The sequence below is a fragment of the Coregonus clupeaformis genome, chromosome 15 (assembly GCF_020615455.1).
Source record: "Coregonus clupeaformis isolate EN_2021a chromosome 15, ASM2061545v1, whole genome shotgun sequence".
Classification (NCBI taxonomy): domain Eukaryota; kingdom Metazoa; phylum Chordata; class Actinopteri; order Salmoniformes; family Salmonidae; genus Coregonus; species Coregonus clupeaformis.
The window spans coordinates 19,573,825-19,591,472 of NC_059206.1; the positions used below are offsets into that span (position 1 = coordinate 19,573,825).

A 17,648-nucleotide genomic window follows, 5' to 3' on the forward strand; every position below is an offset into this window, starting at 1 on the left:
AAAACATTACGCCCCTGCATTGACTACAGAGGACTTAATAACATCACAGTCAGAAATACGTACCCCTGCCTCTCATCAACTCAGCTTTTGAACCCCTTCATGGAGCTACCAGTGTTTACCAAACTCGACCTGCGTAACGCTTTACCACCTCGTTAGGATCAAGCAGGGAGACGAATGGAAAACTGCGTTCAATACCCCTCTCGGACATTTTGAATACCTAGTCATGCCATTCGGTCTCACTAACGCCCCAGCAGTGTTTCAGGCCATGGTTAACGATGTGTTGAGGGATTTTCTACACCGTTTTGTGTTTGTCTATTTGGATGACATTCTTATATTCTCTAAGTCACAGGATGAACACGTCTCCCACGTCCGTCTGGTTCTCCAACGCCTCATGGAAAATAAACTATATGTGAAGGCAGAAAAGTGTGAGTTCCACCGGCAGTCCGTCCCCCTTTTTGGGTTTTATTATCGAGCGGGGACAAGTGTCACCAGACCCTGACAAGATCAGAGCAGTTGCGGAGTGGCCCACACCCACGTCCCCGGAAGCAGCTACAACGCTTCCTGGGCTTCGCCAACTTCTACCGACGCTCATCAGGGGTTTCAGCCAAGTGGTTGCCCCCTGACCAAGCTCACCTCCCCTAAGGTGCCATTCCTGTGGACACCGGAGGCCGGAGTCAGCCGTGAGTACACTGGAAGGAACTATTCACCACCTCACCTGTTCTTATTCATCCAGATGCTAGTTTGCAGTTTATTGTGGAAGTGGACGCCTCTGATTCGGGGGGTGGGGCTGTCCTGTCACAACGTTCCTCCACGGACCAGAAGATCCATCCTGTGGCCTTTTTCTCGAGGAGGTTGACCCCCTGCGGAGAAGAACTACGACGTGGGTAACCGGGAGTTGCTTGCTGTTAAGTTGGCATTGGAGGAGTGGAGGCACTGGCTGGACGGAGCAGAGCAACCCTTCATAGTCTGGACAGACCACAAGAACCTGGCTTACATCCAGTCATCCAAGAGGCTAAACTCCCGTCAGGCCAGATGGGCCCTGTTTTTCAGCAGGTTCAAGTTTACTTTAACATACCGTCCTGGCACACGCAATGTCAAGCCTGATGCTCTCTCTCGCCAGTTTACTGACAATGAAGACTCCAGCAATCCTGAACCTATTCTGCCCGCTTCCTGTTTGGTGGCGGCTGTTCACTGGGAAATCGAGTCCCTCGTCCGATCGGCTCAAGAGTCGGAACCTGGACCGGCCGATGGTCCCTCCGACCTTCTCTATGTTCCCGCAGCCGTGCGGCCGCAAGTGCTCAACTGGATCCACACCTCGAGCTTCTCCTGCCACCCTGGTATGAACCGTACACTGTCGCTATTGAAGAGGCACTTTTGGTGGCCATCTGTTGAGGCTGACGTCCGGGAGTACGTGGCGGCCTGTTCCATCTGTGCCCAAAATAAGGCCTCCCACCGGGCTCCTTCGGGCCTGCTGCGGCCTCTCCCAGTCCCGAGTCGTCCTTGGTCTCACGTGGCCTTGGACTTCGTCACTGGACTTCCTATGTCGGAAGGTAATGACACCATACTCACCATCGTGGACAGATTCTCTAAATCTGCCCATTTTGTTGCATTACCAAAATTACCGTCTGCCAGCGAGACGGCCGACCTCTTGGTCCTACATGTATTCCGTCCCCATGGAATACCTGTGGACATAGTGTCCGATAGAGGTCCACAGTTCATTTCTCGGGTATGGAAGGAGTTTTGTTCTGCTCTGGGTGCCTCTGTCAGTCTCTCATCAGGTTTCCATCCCCAGTCCAATGGCCAGACTGAGAGGACCAATCAGGACCTGGAGGCTGCTCTACGCTGTGTGACATCCCAGAACCCGTCCACCTGGGCCAAACACCTTCCGTGGGTCGAATATGCCCACAATTCCCTCACCTCATCTGCCACTGGTCTCTCACCATTTGAGGCGGCTTTGGGATACCAACCGCCATTGTTCCCGTCTCAGGAAAAGGAGTTAGCCGTCCCATCAGTTCAGGATAACCTTTGCCGCTGCCGCAAGGTGTGGGTGGACACCCGTGAGGCCCTTCTACGGACAGCAGAGCGCAACAAGAGAGTGGCGGACAGACACCGGATAGTCGCTCCCCAGTTCCAGCCTGGTCAGCGAGTCTGGCTCTCCTCCAGCAACATCCCTCTACGCACGGACTCCCGTAAGCTGTCGCCCCGGTATTTGGGTCCTTTCGTGATCGACTCCATCATCAACCCTTCGGCTGTTCGGTTGAAGCTTCCCCAGGCCATGAGAGTCCATCACCATTTCACGTGTCCCAGCTTAAACTGGTCTCCTCCAGCCCTTTGTGTCCGCCGGTGGATCCCCCTCCGCCACCGCAGTGTGGCGCGACCATCCAGCCTACACGGTGCGGAGACTGCTGGACGTCCGGAGGCGTGGTAGAGGTTTTCAGTACCTGGTGGACTGGGAGGGATATGGTCCCGAGGAGAGGTCCTGGATTCCCGGCGGTTTATACTGGACCCGCAGCTGGTGGCTGACTTCCATAGGGACCACCCTGACAAGCCGGGGGGTCGCCGGGTGGCGCCCGTTGAGGGGGGTACTGTTACGGTTCGGCACTGTTGTTCTTGTTCCCTCTTGTTTTCTGTTTCCCTTTTTCCCTGTGTGTGTGTTGTTTGTGTCTGTCTCCCCCTGCTGTGCAGCCCAGTCAGAGGATCTAGGTCAGGGGGCGTGGCCATTCACTCACAAGATCAGTTACATCCAGCTGCGGCTCATTGTCACCAATCTACAAGCAGTTATCTACCCGGGCTGGACACCTCTCCAGCGCCAGTTCGTTCCTTCACCACCTGTGGTAACTTGGCTCCGTACAGGAGTCTCAGTTTAGTTGTTACTCTCTTAGCTTTATAGTTGTTTCTGCCAAGTTCGTAACCTGTTTTCTTCTTCGACCAGATCCCGTCGATTCCTGCTGCCTGCCTGCCACTCCCACGCCGCAACCCGCTCACCAGTTGTCTGTTATCCTCGGCATCCAGCTCTCGGTGCTTCTGGCTCTCCTCACCACGCAGCTCCTACCCCGGTCTGTAGCTGCTCCACCCTGCACTACTCCTCTCTGCCAAAACCCCCTGAATAAAACTACATCATATTCACCCTCGTTGTCCGTGTGTCCGTCTCTGCGCCTGAGTCCCCACCAAATCTAACACCAACTGGGATTGCAATATCTGGAAGCACTGTCTCATGTACAATTGTTAATGTTATCTCTGAAATGTCTAACAAAATGTTGACTTGACCGTTTCATCAAGATCTGCGCATCACAAGTTGGAACTAGTGGTCAAAATTGGGACAATGTTGCCCAAAATAAATGTTTTCATGGAGGTAAGCACTACACTTCTGATGGGTTTAAAGATTGTATCGTATCACTTTATCTAAAAGTTTGAAAGTAAACCCCAGCTGTTGTTATTCTTTTCCCAGGGAAGAACAATCCCCATATGCCATGAATGTTTCATTGCTGAACAACTATAGATATTTTTCCTCTAATTTGGCTCACGTTCCTCCAACAGTGAACAAGACCTGCCAACAGAGCTCACTGGAGCAGGGAGACATCCCGTCATCCCTTCGGCACCTGACAAAGTACACTTTTTTCTTCTAAATAACACTATAGTAACATCTTCTGCACAAAGGTACATTCCTAATAAGATTGGTGTTAAGTGAGAAAGAATCCTAAAGATGGTCCAATGGGCGTTGTCTGAAGCCTCTCATCACCTCAGTATGTTGAACCACCTGATTTCCTATAGGATTCAGATCCTGCTGAACGATGTTAAGCAGTCGATTAACCACATGCAGGGGAAGCTGAACACCATGCAGGGGCAGTGTATTGAGTTGCAGACTGCCATATCTAAGGTTGTGCCAGATGAGTCTCAGATACAGAAGAATAAGTCTATGATGGTATGGTGATAATGATTGAGATGGTGATTATAATAATGATGACTAGCGGTACCCCACCCTACGGGCGGTAAATCATTGGATCTGATTAATTCAGTTCAATGCAATTCAATCTTTGAGGACTGCAACCATAGAAATACAATTTATTTATGCTACTAATAAGCTATTGTCAACTTCCCATCTATGGTTATTTTGCTCACTGCTCACGGTGAATTGCTCACTGTTACCCTTTGTGTGCAACTATTATTGATTTCTCTCAGAAAAATAATTTGGTTGCAAATGTAACTGGGGCCATGTAAATAATTGTTAGGCTACTCATTTTGAATCCATTGGTGGCAACGTGTGGGACCATAAAAGTCTGTGTGCGACTGGGCACAGTAAAATAATGTGGTTGCTGACCTGCCCTACATCATAGAAGGCCCTCACCATATGCCGCGTTCAAGTGCAAGTCAAAACTAGAAAACTCTGACATTTCTGATCCCAAGTTTCCCACGTGTGAAGTATCAGAATCAACCAATAGGAAGCTCTACGCAAATAACTTATATTCATTTTAACTCTGAGGTTCCAAGTTTCCGATAGTACGTGAATGCGTCAATAATTGCCATGGTAATTTTAAATGTTCAGTTAGTGAGCATTATGGGTAATTGTCCTACATACTTACATCAAATGCTTTATGACAGCATCATCTCCTGTAGTTAAGAGTGCCATTCCAAACACATATTTTTTTAAATAAACAAAAATACAAAACACAGCGGAATATGCCTAAAATGAAGAACATCCACTCAAAATTGTAGAAGGAGATCCCCGCAGCAAAGAGGCTTACGGTATTATAATATATTGTAGATAACATTAATGTAATTTGTGTATTTACAGTATCAGTACACGTACAAATGAATGTACATGTTTGGGATTGATCTACAATGAGTGTACAAAACATTAAGAACAGCTTCCTAATATTGAGTTGGGTGGTGGACCAATCTTGATACACACGGAAAACTGTTCAGCGTGAAAAACCCAGTAGCGTTGCAGTTCTTGACACAAACCGGTGCGCCTGGCACCTACTACCATACCCCATTCAAAGGTTCTTAAAAATGTTGTCTTGCCCATTCACCATCTGAATGGCACACATACACAATCCATGTCTCAATTGTCTCAAGGCTTAAAAATTCTTCTTTAACCTCACTCTCCCCTTCATTTACACTGAGAAGTGGATTTAACAAGTGACATCAATAAGAGATTATAGCTTTCACCTGGTCACTCTATGTCATGGAAAGAGCAGGTGTTCTTAATGTTTTCCACACTCAGTGTATGTGACAATGATGTTATAGATTGCAAGTGGTTGATATTTTAGGGAATTACTATGTGTTCTATATTATACCTGCAGATCATCCCAGCAGCCGACGTTGCTGTACAGAGTGGGGGGAAACATCCAACATCGCTGGGCAGGGGGAGGGGATCCTCCCAAAAGCCAACTTTGCTGCGCAGAGGGAGGAGGTCCTCCGAGCATCAGGCCTCATCCCTGCACAGAGGGATGGGATCCTCCAATCAACCAGTGTCCCTGCACAGAGGGAAGGGATTCTCCCAGCAGTCATCATCACTGCACAGAGGGAGTTGATCCTCCTGATGGCCAGTGTCACTGCGCAAAGGGAGGGAATCTTCCCAACAGCCAGCGTCCCTGCTCACAGGGGAGTGGATCTTCCCAAAGGCCAGTGTTCCTGCACAGAGCGAGGGGATCCTCCCCACAGCCAGCGTCCCTGTGGAGAATGGAAACAATCATCCACAACCACCTCCCATCATCCCCATGTTGGCACCACTGTGGAAATGGGATGGTGGAGTGTGTACTCCACCTGTGGATTTCTATTCCAAGAGAAGAGGTCATTTAAGCCTTATCTAATAAGTAAAGACATTGCCATTGTGATAGCGTGGGAATAAGTTGTGACAGACCAAATGTGTATGTATGGCTCATGTGAGTGTATGGCTGTAATACTTTCATGCATTTTCTACATAAAACAGGTTTAGCTCTATTTTCTATTTACATTTTCGTCATTTAGCAGACACTCTTATCCAGAGCGATTTACAGTAGTGAGTGTATACATTTTCGTAATCCAGTCAATCTCTCCAGGATATCGCAGGGATTTTTGTGATATTTGCAGGCAAATATGCTAGATTTTGCTGCGGCAATTCTTGCGAAAATGAGCTGACAAGGGAAACATTTGTTGACGTGTGGCTTGATTGAACCTTATTATGCAGTAAATGTGCGGTGATTGGTTGAAATTGCGAGCCCTCTTTTTGTAATATGTTAATGGGAAAGTTCTATGCGATGATTTGACTGTTTTATGCCGAAATACATTTACATTGAAATAATGCGGCGATTGGCAAATTTGCAAGCCCTCACGTAATATGCCAGGATTTGTTGATTTTGAAACAACAACAAAAATGTGATCGCAGCATCCTTGAGGAACCTTCCAGTAATCCCTGTGACTGCTTGGAGGTTAAGATTGGGTTGTAACAGAGTATCAGAGCAAGACGTTCCTACCTGTCAGCTAGTGATTGTTCTGTATGGTGACATGAGCAGAGTCGCCTGACTTCTCTCACTTACTACAGATGTCCGGCTTAGATATGTTGAGCATCCTGCTATGATGTCCATCACCAAGCCAGAACACTCCGAGGCCAACCCTCAGTGCCAGACTGGCAGCCGGCCGGTGGCTGAGCCCGAGACCCCTGCTGTTCACAAGAACAGTGGAAGCTGGCTCAGCTGGGTCTTTGGGAGTGGAAAAGTTAATAAGAAGGAGGTTCATCTACCTGAGGACAAAGACAGATCTGTAAGGAACCTGTTATTTGCACTATATTCTATGTAGAGACAATTGAGTGGATTATTCTTTTTTCATTTTTGGCTTGCTTCACATTGCTAATATCTTCTTCCTCAGATTGTCTGGGATCCAACTCTGCACAGATGGGTTGACAAAACTGAGCCCAAGGCTGAGGTATACACTTAAATTACATTCAATAAAAAAGCAGTGAAAGACCATTGTATTTCAACTGTGCTAATGTTACTAACAATTTAGAAAATGTGTTGATGTGAGAATATACTCCTCAAGTATATTCTCATCAACTCCTCCCATTCATGAATGGAGCATTTGTCTGTACCATCTCCTCTATATGTAGGAGGTTCCTTTACATCTGATTGCATGATGAACTTCATTTTACTGAGGTCTACATATCCTGCTGACTCTGAGTGATGATCACTTATTTTTTCTGTACTTACTGGTGGCTCATGAGTGCTGGACCTGCCACTCTGTATTTCCTCCCTAATGGAGCTCCCTATTTCCTGGGCTAGCTGAGTGACCAGCTCAGCTAAACCATCTACAGGGGCGTTTTGATTAACACTAGATGAAGGGCTTTCATCAGTATTTTTAGTGGAGCAAAACATGGGGGAACCTACTGCACCTACACGCTTTACAGGTGTTTGATCAGGGTATGAGAAAAACCTCCCCATCCCAGCAGTGAATTTGGGTTCATCATCACCATTATAAGATGCCATGTCACTAAACCCCTAATGTTATGTTAAAATGTCTGTTGATGAACACACTTCTATATTAGTTAACCATAAACAGCACTCTCAATACATCGTTTTCAGAAAATAAATAAACAGGAGAGAATATAGACTGCAGATTCGCTTTTTGCCCCAAGGCGGCAGGAGTACCTTAATGATGTAAACAGAGTCTCTAGAGCAGCAGCGCCGCGGTGATTGAGCTGACGTCGATCAACGATGAATCCGGGTCTAGAAGGCCCCATAACCGGCACTGTACTGCGCGGCTGTATCTCTGCGTTGTGTGTGATTGATTGGGACTATAGACGTGGACTTCGGAGATCAGGCTGTTTTAATGAATCAGAATTATCTCTGCATCCAAAAGAAAAGACAAAACATTTGTAGAGCACAAATATGTTCTGCCCATTGTCGCCTCTTTCTACAACATAGACGCACAATACAAAGGACTGGGATCAGTCGAGAGAGAACATTATTCATGAACAAAACACTGTGTGTATGACTTTGTGCTTGAAGGAATCAAACTTTTCTAAAGAGGACAGAAAAAGCGTGCCTACCTCTCATAGTGCATCAACATTATTTGAGCACGCAGGGCAAAACGTAAGTACACACTCTCCTTTTCCCAGGATGCAGGCATGCATAATAACAAATCAACATGCTATATTAATATATGAAGATTGTGAAATTCACAAAGTACTTTAACAACTGTTACACAGTCAGTTTCATTATGTTTTCATGTGCCATGATTCTGACATTTGACATATGATCCTCATAGGATTATGCTACATAGTTTCAGTGTTGCAGTAAATGTAATCTCAATTCAATACGATGTGCATATACATATAGCCAAATAAGATTTCCCTGAAGTTTCCTCTGGGGAAAAACAAAGTTATTCTATTAAACCCATGTTCACTGACTGTAATCTGTGACGCAAGTGTCCTAATATGTTTGTGACGTTCCACGGAACCCACGTTATTGTTTTAAACTCCATTCTGATTGGCTTGCAGGACATTCAACTATGTGAGTTATACATTTTGAATGTGCTTTTACGTCAGTGTGACAGATTCACAATACCGAGCGTTTCTCAAACGGTCCTGCGGTTTTATCTGCCTAACGGTATCTTCACGCACGACTGGATAGGCCTTTTGGATACGCTTGTCCAAGGTAAGCATATGCGTCAAGATATAGCCTACTTTTAATGTTTTAGTTCCGAACTCAAAATACTCAAGTCAAGTGATTAATCATAAAAGTTTGTTGTTTTGAATGAGCATTCCAATGGCCAATGCTGTTTTTGGACTATGAGACCCTCGGCTATATACTATGATGAGACAATAACAAGCATAGATTATGCATTACGCATTGCACGAGTCAGTGTCCAGGAAGGAATATAAAGTTGCTATTTTTGCGAATAATCAGTTGACACTGACTCGTTCAATGGGTAATGCGAAATCTATGCATGTTATTTGCTCATCATAGTATATAGCCCAGGGTCTCATAGTCCAAAAACAGCATGGCCACTGGAACGCTCATTGATGGAATATTCCATATTACCATGGCAGTTATGCATTACAAATTCACAATATTACTTGTATTTCAATGATTCATAAAGGCCCAAGACATAAAGTAGCCTGCAATCATTCCATTGCTGACCCATCGGATGGTTATCACATAGAGGATTGGCTTAATCTAGAATCATGGATACCTTTCATGTGAGTACTCACACACCAGATTTTTTACATACCTCAGAAGGACCAACTGGGATTGCAATATCTGGAAGCACTGTCTCATGTACAATTGTTAATGTTATCTCTGAAATGTCTAACAAAATGTTGACTTGACCGTTTCATCAAGATCTGCGCATCACAAGTTGGAACTAGTGGTCAAAATTGGGACAATGTTGCCCAAAATAAATGTTTTCATGGAGGTAAGCACTACACTTCTGATGGGTTTAAAGATTGTATCGTATCACTTTATCTAAAAGTTTGAAAGTAAACCCCAGCTGTTGTTATTCTTTTCCCAGGGAAGAACAATCCCCCATATGCCATGAATGTTTCATTGCTGAACAACTATAGATATTTTTCCTCTAATTTGGCTCACGTTCCTCCAACAGTGAACAAGACCTGCCAACAGAGCTCACTGGAGCAGGGAGACATCCCGTCATCCCTTCGGCACCTGACAAAGTACACTTTTTTCTTCTAAATAACACTATAGTAACATCTTCTGCACAAAGGTACATTCCTAATAAGATTGGTGCTAAGTGAGAAAGAATCCTAAAGATGGTCCAATGGGCGTTGTCTGAAGCCTCTCATCACCTCAGTATGTTGAACCACCTGATTTCCTATAGGATTCAGATCCTGCTGAACGATGTTAAGCAGTCGATTAACCACATGCAGGGGAAGCTGAACACCATGCAGGGGCAGTGTATTGAGTTGCAGACTGCCATATCTAAGGTTGTGCCAGATGAGTCTCAGATACAGAAGAATAAGTCTATGATGGTATGGTGATAATGATTGAGATGGTGATTATAATAATGATGACTAGCGGTACCCCACCTTACGGGCGGTAAATCATTGGATCTGATTAATTCAGTTCAATGCAATTCAATCTTTGAGGACTGCAACCATAGAAATACAATTTATTTATGCTACTAATAAGCTATTGTCAACTTCCCATCTATGGTTATTTTGCTCACTGCTCACTGTGAATTGCTCACTGTTACCCTTTGTGTGCAACTATTATTGATTTCTCTCAGAAAAATAATTTGGTTGCAAATGTAACTGGGGCCATGTAAATAATTGTTAGGCTACTCATTTTGAATCCATTGGTGGCAACGTGTGGGACCATAAAAGTCTGTGTGCGACTGGGCACAGTAAAAATATGTGGTTGCTGACCTGCCCTACATCATAGAAGGCCCCTCACCATATGCCGTGTTCAAGTGCAAGTCAAAACTAGAAAACTCTGACATTTCTGATCCCAAGTTTCCCACGTGTGAAGTATCAGAATCAACCAATAGGAAGCTCTACGCAAATAACTTATATACATTTTAACTCTGAGGTTCCAAGTTTCCGATAGTACGTGAATGCGTCAATAATTGCCATGGTAATTTTAAATGTTCAGTTAGTGAGCATTATGGGTAATTGTCCTACATACTTACATCAAATGCTTTATGACAGCATCATCTCCAGTAGTTAAGAGTGCCATTCCAAACACATATTTTTTAAATAAACAAAAATACAACACACAGCGGAATATGCCTAAAATGAAGAACATCCACTCAAAATTGTAGAAGGAGATCCCCCGCAGCAAAGAGGCTTACGGTATTATAATATATTGTAGATAACATTAATGTAATTTGTGTATTTACAGTATCAGTACACGTACAAATGAATGTACATGTTTGGGATTGATCTACAATGAGTGTACAAAACATTAAGAACAGCTTCCTAATATTGAGTTGGGTGGTGGACCAATCTTGATACACACGGAAAACTGTTCAGCGTGAAAAAACCCAGTAGCGTTGCAGTTCTTGACACAAACCGGTGCGCCTGGCACCTACTACCATACCCCATTCAAAGGTTCTTAAAAATGTTGTCTTGCCCATTCACCATCTGAATGGCACACATACACAATCCATGTCTCAATTGTCTCAAGGCTTAAAAATTCTTCTTTAACCTCACTCCTCCCCTTCATTTACACTGAGAAGTGGATTTAACAAGTGACATCAATAAGAGATTATAGCTTTCACCTGGTCACTCTATGTCATGGAAAGAGCAGGTGTTCTTAATGTTTTCCACACTCAGTGTATGTGACAATGATGTTATAGATTGCAAGTGGTTGATATTTTAGGGAATTACTATGTGTTCTATATTATACCTGCAGATCATCCCAGCAGCCGACGTTGCTGTACAGAGTGGGGGGAAACATCCAACATCGCTGGGCAGGGGAGGGGATCCTCCCAAAAGCCAACTTTGCTGCGCAGAGGGAGGAGGTCCTCCGAGCATCAGGCCTCATCCCTGCACAGAGGGATGGGATCCTCCAATCAACCAGTGTCCCTGCACAGAGGGAAGGGATTCTCCCAGCAGTCATCATCACTGCACAGAGGGAGTTGATCCTCCTGATGGCCAGTGTCACTGCGCAAAGGGAGGGAATCTTCCCAACAGCCAGCGTCCCTGCTCACAGGGAGTGGATCTTCCCAAAGGCCAGTGTTCCTGCACAGAGCGAGGGGATCCTCCCCACAGCCAGCGTCCCTGTGGAGAATGGAAACAATCATCCACAACCACCTCCCATCATCCCCATGTTGGCACCACTGTGGAAATGGGATGGTGGAGTGTGTACTCCACCTGTGGATTTCTATTCCAAGAGAAGAGGTCATTTAAGCCTTATCTAATAAGTAAAGACATTGCCATTGTGATAGCGTGGGAATAAGTTGTGACAGACCAAATGTGTATGTATGGCTCATGTGAGTGTATGGCTGTAATACTTTCATGCATTTTCTACATAAAACAGGTTTAGCTCTATTTTCTATTTACATTTTCGTCATTTAGCAGACACTCTTATCCAGAGCGATTTACAGTAGTGAGTGTATACATTTTCGTAATCCAGTCAATCTCTCCAGGATATCGCAGGGATTTTTGTGATATTTGCAGGCAAATATGCTAGATTTTGCTGCGGCAATTCTTGCGAAAATGAGCTGACAAGGGAAACATTTGTTGACGTGTGGCTTGATTGAACCTTATTATGCAGTAAATGTGCGGTGATTGGTTGAAATTGCGAGCCCTCTTTTTGTAATATGTTAATGGGAAAGTTCTATGCGATGATTTGACTGTTTTATGCCGAAATACATTTACATTGAAATAATGCGGCGATTGGCAAATTTGCAAGCCCTCACGTAATATGCCAGGATTTGTTGATTTTGAAACAACAACAAAAATGTGATCGCAGCATCCTTGAGGAACCTTCCAGTAATCCCTGTGACTGCTTGGAGGTTAAGATTGGGTTGTAACAGAGTATCAGAGCAAGACGTTCCTACCTGTCAGCTAGTGATTGTTCTGTATGGTGACATGAGCAGAGTCGCCTGACTTCTCCCACTTATTACAGATGTCCGGCTTAGATATGTTGAGCATCCTGCTATGATGTCCATCACCAAGCCAGAACACTCCGAGGCCAACCCTCAGTGCCAGACTGGCAGCCGGCCGGTGGCTGAGCCCGAGACCCCCTGCTGTTCACAAGAACAGTGGAAGCTGGCTCAGCTGGGTCTTTGGGAGTGGAAAAGTTAATAAGAAGGAGGTTCATCTACCTGAGGACAAAGACAGATCTGTAAGGAACCTGTTATTTACACTATATTCTATGTAGAGACAATTGAGTGGATTATTCTTTTTTCATTTTTGGCTTGCTTCACATTGCTAATATCTTCTTCCTCAGATTGTCTGGGATCCAACTCTGCACAGATGGGTTGACAAAACTGAGCCCAAGGCTGAGGTATACACTTAAATTACATTCAATAAAAAAGCAGTGAAAGACCATTGTATTTCAACTGTGCTAATGTTACTAACAATTTAGAAAATGTGTTGATGTGAGAATATACTCCTCAAGTATATTCTCATCAACTCCTCCCATTCATGAATGGAGCATTTGTCTGTACCATCTCCTCTATATGTAGGAGGTTCCTTTACATCTGATTGCATGATGAACTTCATTTTACTGAGGTCTACATATCCTGCTGACTCTGAGTGATGATCACTTATTTTTTCTGTACTTACTGGTGGCTCATGAGTGCTGGACCTGCCACTCTGTATTTCCTCCCTAATGGAGCTCCCTATTTCCTGGGCTAGCTGAGTGACCAGCTCAGCTAAACCATCTACAGGGGCGTTTTGATTAACACTAGATGAAGGGCTTTCATCAGTATTTTTAGTGGAGCAAAACATGGGGGAACCTACTGCACCTACACGCTTTACAGGTGTTTGATCAGGGTATGAGAAAAACCTCCCCATCCCAGCAGTGAATTTGGGTTCATCATCACCATTATAAGATGCCATGTCACTAAACCCCTAATGTTATGTTAAAATGTCTGTTGATGAACACACTTCTATATTAGTTAACCATAAACAGCACTCTCAATACATCGTTTTCAGAAAATAAATAAACAGGAGAGAATATAGACTGCAGATTCGCTTTTTGGCCCCAAGGCGGCAGGAGTACCTTAATGATGTAAACAGAGTCTCTAGAGCAGCAGCGCCGCGGTGATTGAGCTGACGTCGATCAACGATGAATCCGGGTCTAGAAGGCCCCATAACCGGCACTGTACTGCGCGGCTGTATCTCTGCGTTGTGTGTGATTGATTGGGACTATAGACGTGGACTTCGGAGATCAGGCTGTTTTAATGAATCAGAATTATCTCTGCATCCAAAAGAAAAGACAAAACATTTGTAGAGCACAAATATGTTCTGCCCATTGTCGCCTCTTTCTACAACATAGACGCACAATACAAAGGACTGGGATCAGTCGAGGAGAACATTATTCATGAACAAAACACTGTGTGTATGACTTTGTGCTTGAAGGAATCAAACTTTTCTAAAGAGGACAGAAAAAGCGTGCCTACCTCTCATAGTGCATCAACATTATTTGAGCACGCAGGGCAAAACGTAAGTACACACTCTCCTTTTCCCAGGATGCAGGCATGCATAATAACAAATCAACATGCTATATTAATATATGAAGATTGTGAAATTCACAAAGTACTTTAACAACTGTTACACAGTCAGTTTCATTATGTTTTCATGTGCCATGATTCTGACATTTGACATATGATCCTCATAGGATTATGCTACATAGTTTCAGTGTTGCAGTAAATGTAATCTCAATTCAATACGATGTGCATATACATATAGCCAAATAAGATTTCCCTGAAGTTTCCTCTGGGGAAAAACAAAGTTATTCTATTAAACCCATGTTCACTGACTGTAATCTGTGACGCAAGTGTCCTAATATGTTTGTGACGTTCCACGGAACCCACGTTATTGTTTTAAACTCCATTCTGATTGGCTTGCAGGACATTCAACTATGTGAGTTATACATTTTGAATGTGCTTTTACGTCAGTGTGACAGATTCACAATACCGAGCGTTTCTCAAACGGTCCTGCGGTTTTATCTGCCTAACGGTATCTTCACGCACGACTGGATAGGCCTTTTGGATACGCTTGTCCAAGGTAAGCATATGCGTCAAGATATAGCCTACTTTTAATGTTTTAGTTCCGAACTCAAAATACTCAAGTCAAGTGATTAATCATAAAAGTTTGTTGTTTTGAATGAGCATTCCAATGGCCAATGCTGTTTTTGGACTATGAGACCCTCGGCTATATACTATGATGAGACAATAACAAGCATAGATTATGCATTACGCATTGCACGAGTCAGTGTCCAGGAAGGAATATAAAGTTGCTATTTTTGCGAATAATCAGTTGACACTGACTCGTTCAATGGGTAATGCGAAATCTATGCATGTTATTTGCTCATCATAGTATATAGCCCAGGGTCTCATAGTCCAAAAACAGCATGGCCACTGGAACGCTCATTGATGGAATATTCCATATTACCATGGCAGTTATGCATTACAAATTCACAATATTACTTGTATTTCAATGATTCATAAAGGCCCAAGACATAAAGTAGCCTGCAATCATTCCATTGCTGACCCATCGGATGGTTATCACATAGAGGATTGGCTTAATCTAGAATCATGGATACCTTTCATGTGAGTACTCACACACCAGATTTTTACATACCTCAGAAGGACCAACTGGGATTGCAATATCTGGAAGCACTGTCTCATGTACAATTGTTAATGTTATCTCTGAAATGTCTAACAAAATGTTGACTTGACCGTTTCATCAAGATCTGCGCATCACAAGTTGGAACTAGTGGTCAAAATTGGGACAATGTTGCCCAAAATAAATGTTTTCATGGAGGTAAGCACTACACTTCTGATGGGTTTAAAGATTGTATCGTATCACTTTATCTAAAAGTTTGAAAGTAAACCCCAGCTGTTGTTATTCTTTTCCCAGGGAAGAACAATCCCCCATATGCCATGAATGTTTCATTGCTGAACAACTATAGATATTTTTCCTCTAATTTGGCTCACGTTCCTCCAACAGTGAACAAGACCTGCCAACAGAGCTCACTGGAGCAGGGAGACATCCCGTCATCCCTTCGGCACCTGACAAAGTACACTTTTTTCTTCTAAATAACACTATAGTAACATCTTCTGCACAAAGGTACATTCCTAATAAGATTGGTGCTAAGTGAGAAAGAATCCTAAAGATGGTCCAATGGGCGTTGTCTGAAGCCTCTCATCACCTCAGTATGTTGAACCACCTGATTTCCTATAGGATTCAGATCCTGCTGAACGATGTTAAGCAGTCGATTAACCACATGCAGGGGAAGCTGAACACCATGCAGGGGCAGTGTATTGAGTTGCAGACTGCCATATCTAAGGTTGTGCCAGATGAGTCTCAGATACAGAAGAATAAGTCTATGATGGTATGGTGATAATGATTGAGATGGTGATTATAATAATGATGACTAGCGGTACCCCACCCTACGGGCGGTAAATCATTGGATCTGATTAATTCAGTTCAATGCAATTCAATCTTTGAGGACTGCAACCATAGAAATACAATTTATTTATGCTACTAATAAGCTATTGTCAACTTCCCATCTATGGTTATTTTGCTCACTGCTCACTGTGAATTGCTCACTGTTACCCCTTTGTGTGCAACTATTATTGATTTCTCTCAGAAAAATAATTTGGTTGCAAATGTAACTGGGGCCATGTAAATAATTGTTAGGCTACTCATTTTGAATCCATTGGTGGCAACGTGTGGGACCATAAAAGTCTGTGTGCGACTGGGCACAGTAAAATAATGTGGTTGCTGACCTGCCCTACATCATAGAAGGCCCCTCACCATATGCCGTGTTCAAGTGCAAGTCAAAACTAGAAAACTCTGACATTTCTGATCCCAAGTTTCCCACGTGTGAAGTATCAGAATCAACCAATAGGAAGCTCTACGCAAATAACTTATATTCATTTTAACTCTGAGGTTCCAAGTTTCCGATAGTACGTGAATGCGTCAATAATTGCCATGGTAATTTTAAATGTTCAGTTAGTGAGCATTATGGGTAATTGTCCTACATACTTACATCAAATGCTTTATGACAGCATCATCTCCTGTAGTTAAGAGTGCCATTCCAAACACATATTTTTTTAAATAAACAAAAATACAAAACACAGCGGAATATGCCTAAAATGAAGAACATCCACTCAAAATTGTAGAAGGAGATCCCCCGCAGCAAAGAGGCTTACGGTATTATAATATATTGTAGATAACATTAATGTAATTTGTGTATTTACAGTATCAGTACACGTACAAATGAATGTACATGTTTGGGATTGATCTACAATGAGTGTACAAAACATTAAGAACAGCTTCCTAATATTGAGTTGGGTGGTGGACCAATCTTGATACACACGGAAAACTGTTCAGCGTGAAAAACCCAGTAGCGTTGCAGTTCTTGACACAAACCGGTGCGCCTGGCACCTACTACCATACCCCATTCAAAGGTTCTTAAAAATGTTGTCTTGCCCATTCACCATCTGAATGGCACACATACACAATCCATGTCTCAATTGTCTCAAGGCTTAAAAATTCTTCTTTAACCTCACTCCTCCCCTTCATTTACACTGAGAAGTGGATTTAACAAGTGACATCAATAAGAGATTATAGCTTTCACCTGGTCACTCTATGTCATGGAAAGAGCAGGTGTTCTTAATGTTTTCCACACTCAGTGTATGTGACAATGATGTTATAGATTGCAAGTGGTTGATATTTTAGGGAATTACTATGTGTTCTATATTATACCTGCAGATCATCCCAGCAGCCGACGTTGCTGTACAGAGTGGGGGGAAACATCCAACATCGCTGGGCAGGGGGAGGGGATCCTCCCAAAAGCCAACTTTGCTGCGCAGAGGGAGGAGGTCCTCCGAGCATCAGGCCTCATCCCTGCACAGAGGGATGGGATCCTCCAAACAACCAGTGTCCCTGCACAGAGGGAAGGGATTCTCCCAGCAGTCATCATCACTGCACAGAGGGGAGTTGATCCTCCTGATGGCCAGTGTCACTGCGCAAA

At 43.7% G+C, this 17,648-nt stretch overlaps 1 long non-coding RNA gene across 1 annotated transcript; it reads left to right on the forward strand.

Annotated features, from left to right (window-relative positions):
• Window positions 1–5,651: 5,651 nt before the first annotated feature.
• Window positions 5,652–6,912, forward strand: LOC123492647. Its single transcript, XR_006661821.1, has 3 exons — window positions 5,652–5,793; window positions 6,524–6,741; window positions 6,847–6,912. It is a non-coding gene; the product is annotated as an uncharacterized LOC123492647 (long non-coding RNA).
• Window positions 6,913–17,648: the final 10,736 nt, after the last annotated feature.